Here is a 7,767-nt window from a genome sequence, read left to right as displayed (position 1 = left end):
ACTTGTCTGAATTGGCCGATTCGATTCCATTCTCTTGCATTATGTAATATCTCTGTCTGTCTCCAGAGTCCACAGCAGCCATAGCGACACCCCTCCCACCTCCCAGACAGCAATAATGCCACTTTCACTTTAATCCTCTAGATGGCAGCAGTGTAATGAAAAACCCTCTCCTCTGTCCCCTGATTACTTCCCATTCCCATCAACTTAATGGTGCAGCAGCAAAGCCCATCGGAGGCAGCCATTAATAACTTGAGAAAAGTCCTCTCTGTGCCTCATCCTCATGTCTCACTTGACATGGCTGGCCTCATTTGAACCTTTGACCCGCCTGTAATTTGCAATGTAAGCTATCCAATTTACAACACCTTCACAACAGCGCATGCTAACGATTATTCATCACTGCAGTGCAGGCTTCAGAGAGACACAGAGAGAGTGTTACTGAGTGCACGATGCTGCAGATGATATGGTAACACCGTTGAAAGACCAGCTTACAAAGGGACATAACTGTCAGAGCAAGAATTCATATGTGCATATAACACCTTTCAGCAAAGCCACAGCACTTTCATTGTGGTGATAACTTTCAGCTTGAAACCTCCCCAAGCCAAAAGCAGCACAAACAGAAAAAACAGGGTCCGTACAGTCACACACCGCTGCGTAAAGAGCACCGACTGCATCTGAGCCACAGAGACATTAGTGCTGCAGGCATTGATATGACTGATAATAATGTTTAAAGCCTGGTGTCACTTCAGTGAATCACCAAACATATGAACTCTTGCCCTGCAGTTCCTTTACTCACAAAAAAAAAGAGACATGATGCATCACCCTCACCCGAAAACTGATCTGGTGGTTTTGGGGTTTTGAGCAATTCCATCACAACCCACAGCAGAATTATCCCGCTCCACTCAGTGGACAGCGAGCATTCGTCAGCAAACTCTGCAGTGAGATGCAACTCGATGGCAGTCAACGTTTCCCCTAATGGGAAACAATTACACACTGAGTGGCTTCTTCAGTGACTTCTGATGAGACTCATTCACTGAGGAAATGGCCACGTAATCATGTGTGTGTAATGCGCTAACACTGCTTATTGCTCACTGAGTCAGGCTCGCGCAGAGCCAGTCGGAGTTTCAGTTGACTCTTTAGCCACCATATGAGTTTGATGAGAGGCAAAATAAGAAGGCAAATAGCTCTAAGTGTACCACGCGCACACACAGGAGAAATCCCTCTATTGTCGTGGAATTGTCACTTTAAATGTGTCCACAAAAACAAGTCTCCCACAAAGCCAAATGATTCCTGTTGCTTCCGCCTTCTCAGGAGAGAGACTATGTGAATACATTGTGCTGGGAAAAAGGCACTTTTTATGATTCATACCCAGCTGGACGACTGCACTGATGTAAACTCTCAAACATAGCTACCCAAATTACTCTCTCAAGGAGGCATTTGGGTTGTTGTTTTTAGTTTTAGTGTTAGATTCTGTCACAAAAAACGGTCCACAGCTGTCTTCAATCTCAGAGTTGCACTGATGAAAGTTGCTGCGCTGAAGTTTGAGTCAATCCTTCAGTAATCCGTCAGTAATTGTGTTGATTGAGGGAAGATTTTGAGGCGTTTATATTTTAGTATTTCATTGCTGTCAGACCAAAGTGTAATCTCACAATTTAGATTCTCTTTTCATGTATTTTTACAGTATACAGAACAGATTTTTTAAACACTAGAATGCAAGCTGCTGGAAAAACACTATTTCTTATAAGAATCTACCCATGGAGAAAATCTGCATAAAATAATAGTCACAGTGGAGTGATCGTGATGAGCCAAGCAAAATGTCTTTCAGTGGCTCTCTTAAAAAACAACACTTACATTGACACATATGATGGAATATCAGTGCATAAGGATTTCATGGCTGAACCTACGCAACAAGTCTAATGCCATGCAATCCCGAGGGCAATTAATCGCATCATTGTGGCTGCTGATAACAAAGTTATCTATCATTAGCAGCAACAATTATTTTCGAGATAATTAAATTTACTGTGTGTAAAAACACACCCCGACTTCATGCTACCATCTCCACTCATCTGCAGTTTGGATTCTTCTATGATGAACTAATCGTCTGATGTGAATCGTAAAGCTTCCGGCTTCCTGATCCACCCATGAGGATTCAGACTGGTTTGTTGTACAAATATTCTCATTTAGGCTCCGTTATGCAACATTTCCTGGTTTGCATGATGATTACTGATCTCACACATATCACGTTAGTTATGCATACAGAGCTGATGCAAATAGTGAGCAACAGTGCCACTTTTCTTCTGAGTCAAGCCAAAGGCAAACTCCAAAGTGGTGGTCTCGCCTATTTGTTGGTGAGTTATTCAGGAGCTGGTAAAATCTTCTGGTTTTAATGAGCCATCCATTATCTAACTTTTTTAGTTTTGATAATAATGTTGATCATCAAGGAGAAACATGTAAAATAAGCCAGGTTCAGGATATACTATGCAGCATTTTCTAAAAAAACAAAACAAAAAAACAATGTGCACTCTAAAAAAGTGGAGATAACACATAAAATAAAGAATTTTTTTTGTTTGTTTCATTAATGTGTTTTAGTCAGGTGACAACTTCTTTTAAGACATCGGTCAAAATCAAAAACATTTTTGACTTTTTTGAGTAGGATGGAAGTAAAATACAAAAAAGAAAATATAAAAAAGCTTGACAACTAAATATCACCACAACTTTTGAATAAATATTATTATTTTAAATAAATAAATAATAATATTTATAAAATAAATTAAGATAAATAAATAAAATAAAATATATTTTTTAAATGTATTAATAATTCCATAAAGATGCACAGAGCATCAACAAACAAACATAAAACCAAACAGGATGAAAGGACAACCACACCAACCCAGGAACAAGCAGAGAAAGCCAGACTAGCAAAGGAAATCCAATAGACAAAAAAAAAAAAAAAAAAGAAATATATAGGTGAATAATGAAAAAAAAGATGACAAAATAATTAACTTGTGTGACATAAGTGGGGAAGTACAGCATGTTTCATTACAATTATTAAGTTGATTCAACTTAAGTTTTTCAAGGTAAACAAAAAAACAAAAACATGTTGAATGTACTAACCTAATTGAGTTTGCCTGATTATAAAAGAGTCATAGGATTTCCTCTATAAAACTGAAGCTGGCACTACTTAAAACAATGCATGCAAATTGTTACCTTATTGGATTCTTTCTTAGAGTGTACAGACTTAGACAGAAGTGAACCCTCTCAATCAACACTTACGACCCACTAGAAGTGTGTGGCAGTGTATATTTCTGCAAAGACTCAGCCCTCTGCCTGGATTTTCTTATTTTCTGTGTATGGGATGTTTATGGGCATGTACCCCCACAGCACTCAGATGAGGACGGGGCTTTATAAGAAGGTAGAAACCAACAGACACAGCACCAAAAAGAAAATATAATAACTTTTTCTGCGCAGTATGTTAACACACAGTAACCAACAATCCTGCATAGTATACCTTCAAGTAAAGCCAGTGCACCAGTTCAGTTACAGCTGCAAAGAGAATTTTTTTTTTGATAATTACAAATGGAACTTAATGACATCAAAATAAAGTTATATGTCGAATATATTCATATTTAATGCATGCAGGCATAATGATATTGATTTAGCATCCCCTCACTGTGTAAAAAGACTGATATACTATGAGATGTTATCATCTGTTAGCTCTTTGGTGACCTTCCCAAGAGTACTTCAGCGTTATCTATTACACACACCATTTTGTTTTGACGATAATAAATGTCTTTTGCAGCCCTGGCATCTCAGACATATATATAAACAGTATCCATATTCATGAAAGAAGTGTGTAAGCACTCAAGAGGCATAAAAGACGTGGTGCTATCTGCCATCAGAGGGTCTTTTGTATAGATGCCTATGACTTAAGTGTTGCCTTCGTCTTGTTTAAAAAGATGCTGTTTTTAATGAGTGCTGGCTTCCATGTGTTTGCTGTAAGATGAATTTTATCTTTTGGAAATCCAACTCTTAACCTGCTATTTGAAGAACACTGTATCACATGCACGAGCAGACAGAGGCATATGTGTACTTTCCCCCATGTAACATATCTGTAATCTTTTCTGCTGCAGCTGTATGAAATGTCTACTCGAGTGTGAGTCTCATCCACCATACCAGCAAAATAATACCTCCAAAATATTAAGAAACACTTAACAAAAAGTCTTAGTTGGCAATGACTAACTAGCAAATCGCCAGCACGGGACACGTATTTCAATCTTCAACTTCACTTCATCTCTGCAACATGTGGCTGGGACAGTTTATCATACTGAAGGTTTATCTAAGTGTGGGGGAGAAGTGCTATGCTGCAGGGAGAGATTGCCTTTACTTGCACGGCACCAACAGAGCAAAACAATGTGCCGCATGATAAAAAATTGCTTCATAACTCTCACATTGTGTGTCTGGCATCATTATGAGGCACAATAGCCTCTGGAGGGCCCCGGCTTTTATTGGCGTGCCTCTTGCAGCAGCAAAGTCTCATCCATTAAACAAATCAGGGGGTTATGTATTAGATTAGCTGTACAGCAGGCACCGGGGAACGCCTAGAAGAACACATGAAACCTCGTCTCATTCCCTCTCATAATCCCCTGGAATAAATTACCTAATTGACAGCATTAGGGTGATACTGTCAGAAGGTGCCTCTTAAAGCGTAATGTATAATGAAAATACACAACGTTGCTAAATTGCATTTTTGGTATTAAAAATGATAAACGGCAGCCATTTGGGGCATATTTAGAGTGAGGCCTCCCCTCGTAGCATGCTGCCAGATCTCATTTTTCCATATTTCTTAATAAATTTGTGGTGTCAGTGATATTAAAAGCTCATTTCTGCTGAGGAATATTTAATAAAGCTTCTGTGTGATAGGAAGCCAATGTCACACAGAGAGTCAGGAAACTAGTTGGTGGCAGCTTGGCTCGCCCACCCCCCACTGTGTCACTCCACTGGTTCTATGACCTAGGAGGTGAGAAATGGACTGCCCCCCACTGGTGAAGGGTCAGCACTGCAGCGGAGGTTCAAGAAGTGCCCCCTCACAGTTCAGTGCACTATTCATTTTGCAACCAAGCTGAAAACAACAGAGCCTTTTTGACTTTCTTCAAAGTGAAAACTGTCTGCATCCCATTTTCTTAAAGTGTTGGGTACACTTGGCTCAGGGAAGTTCAGCTCACTGCTCCAGGATCAGAAAAAGCACCGGGCCATGCAGTGGGTGTGCGTGGGGGCGAGCGGTGCACTTCCCTATTAGAAGCAAGTCTTGCTGATTTCTAGGGAGGAGTGACCTGCTTATAGCTAAAAGAAGGATGTTTATGGACTTGAGTAGATTATTGCTCAGGCATATACTTTGATGTAATGAAAAATCAGAGGGAAGGTAAACTGCCTCCTCCAGTCATAATAAAGCTAATAACCACTTTCAGAAGAGCTTAATAAATATCACACTTTTTTCCCTTGAAAGACCCCTTAATGATCAAACTTACTTGTAGCTGATGGTACTTGTTATGGTGCTTACATGTTAAATCTAATATCATAAGAATCAGCTGTGTTTCAGCCCAAACTGGGGACTTAATTGTTAAAATTTGAAGGTAAAATCAAATCATTTTATCATTTCACCCAAGTAAATACAGTTTAAAGGTCCAGTGTGAAAGATTTAGTGGCACCTAGTGGTGAGGATTGCACATTGCCACCAGCTGAAACTTATCCCTGTTAGAATTTCTTGTCCAGAAGATTTTTACTGGGAGCCGAATTATCCACAGAAGTCTCTTCCTGACCAAAACAAAGAGGCCAGGTGACTTAAACCAGTAAAAACACCGGATAAAGCAGCTTAGCTTTACAAATAAATGTTTTTCCTGTGCTTTTTGGCCTGTCTGCCACCACCTGCTAAAATGTGCTCCCACATTTCTCTTAATAACTGAAAGTGTGCCCACCTTATTTCTGATCCATACATTCAGGAGGTTTTTACCGGGACCTGAATTATCCGCAGAGGTCTCTTCCTCTCCAAAACAAACAAACCAGCTGATTTAAACCGGTAAAAACACTGCATAAAGCAGTTTCACATTACAATTCAGGGTTTCTCATACCAGACAGGCCGCTAGCCCAGTGCCTTCTTATGTGTGCTCACCTACTTTCTCAGATAATTTAGGGAGATTTTTACCAGGAGCTAACTTATCCATAGAAGGCTCTTCCTTCCTTACCAAAACAAACAGACCGGGAGTCTCATTTATAGAACAGTATGTAAGATCCATACTAAAAAAGTACAAACAATCAAAAGCCAAAACTACCTACCTACTACTACTTCCACCTCACAATCTGGATCATCAATTTCCAGTCTCCAAAATGTTCATAAAGCATGGGTCAAAGTTTTTCCCATCAAGTGGCTTTTTATAGATCACAACTTTTCCATGGGAAGTGGTGTACACTTCTTTTAGGCCTCATTTTGTGCGTACGCAATGTTTACAAATGAGACCATAGGTGATTTAAATGGGTGAAAATACTGAATAAAGCAGTTTCATGTTAAAAATCTGTGTTTTACGATGTTGCTTGTCACTGGGGGGCTGCTAACTACAGTGGCCGACGTGAAAATGTGAAAATGCTAAAGACCCTCTCTAGAGCCAGTGTTTGGTTTAGCTCTTCTGGGCTACTGTCAAAACATGGTGTTCTGGTGGTGCACTCCCTATTTAGACATAAACAGCTCATTCTAAGGTAACGAAAACACAACAATTTTTATTTTTAGATGATTTTACACTAAAGAAAATGTGCTTATTATATCTGTATTGCATTTCTGCCAATGTATCCCCCTAAATCCTGCACACTGGACCTTTAACTTTGAATATGGTAAAGTCATGAATCTGATAGGTAGATGCAAAAATATTACACATTGCATGTTATTGCTTTGCCATACTGATAAATCAAGCGTAAGTTGAATATTAAAAAGTTTTTACCCCCCTTTTCAGACTTTTGGTCGAACTTTTGTGTGTGTGTGTGTGTGTGTGTGTGTGTGGAGAGAACTTAATTTGGGGGTGAGAGGGTGGAGGTGATGGCAGTCAGAGTGCACGATTTCTGTCCAGATGTGTGGACATATTGTCACCCCAGGAGGCCTTCACCCTTCTCCTAAAGTGTGAAAGTAGGCAGCAGCAGCTGGTTCAGAAAGTAATAACCTTTTGTCACATTGTTTCCCATACTCCCATTATCTTAGTTATTTTTCTGTCACCGCAAAGTCACTGCTCTCAAACTATTACAAATAGCTCAGTGAGCACAATAATATCACTATCTAAACGTTCTATTTGACTTTTGTATTTGTGTCATTTACACTGAGCCACCCCTGGGGAAATGATTACCCTGGATATGGAGAGATATTGCCTTCAACAGTAATGCACGCTGATAACTGAGGAAAAATGGAAATCTTTACTTAAGATGCACCATGAAAAAAAAAAAGAATTCTCTTGGGTGATAATTTTGCTGTCAGAAAGCCGTCTCTTCACTGCCTGATCATGTTGTCTTATAAAATGAAGCAAGATAGGGGAGATACATATTTATAGTCACCGGATCAACAGCAAAATGACAGTTTAATCCACTTTAAACTTGATAATCATGAAATGAAATATATTCTTGTCCTTGGCATCAATCGTAGAAGACTCCCAAAGTACAGTGCAGACAGTAGAGCTCAGTATCAAATCAATAACACCTCCAATATGAAACCATATCTTATCAAATCCGGGTGAAATC

This window comes from Epinephelus lanceolatus, chromosome 14, assembly GCF_041903045.1.
Source record: "Epinephelus lanceolatus isolate andai-2023 chromosome 14, ASM4190304v1, whole genome shotgun sequence".
Lineage (NCBI taxonomy): Eukaryota > Metazoa > Chordata > Actinopteri > Perciformes > Serranidae > Epinephelus > Epinephelus lanceolatus.
Note: the sequence above shows the minus strand (reverse complement) of the source record.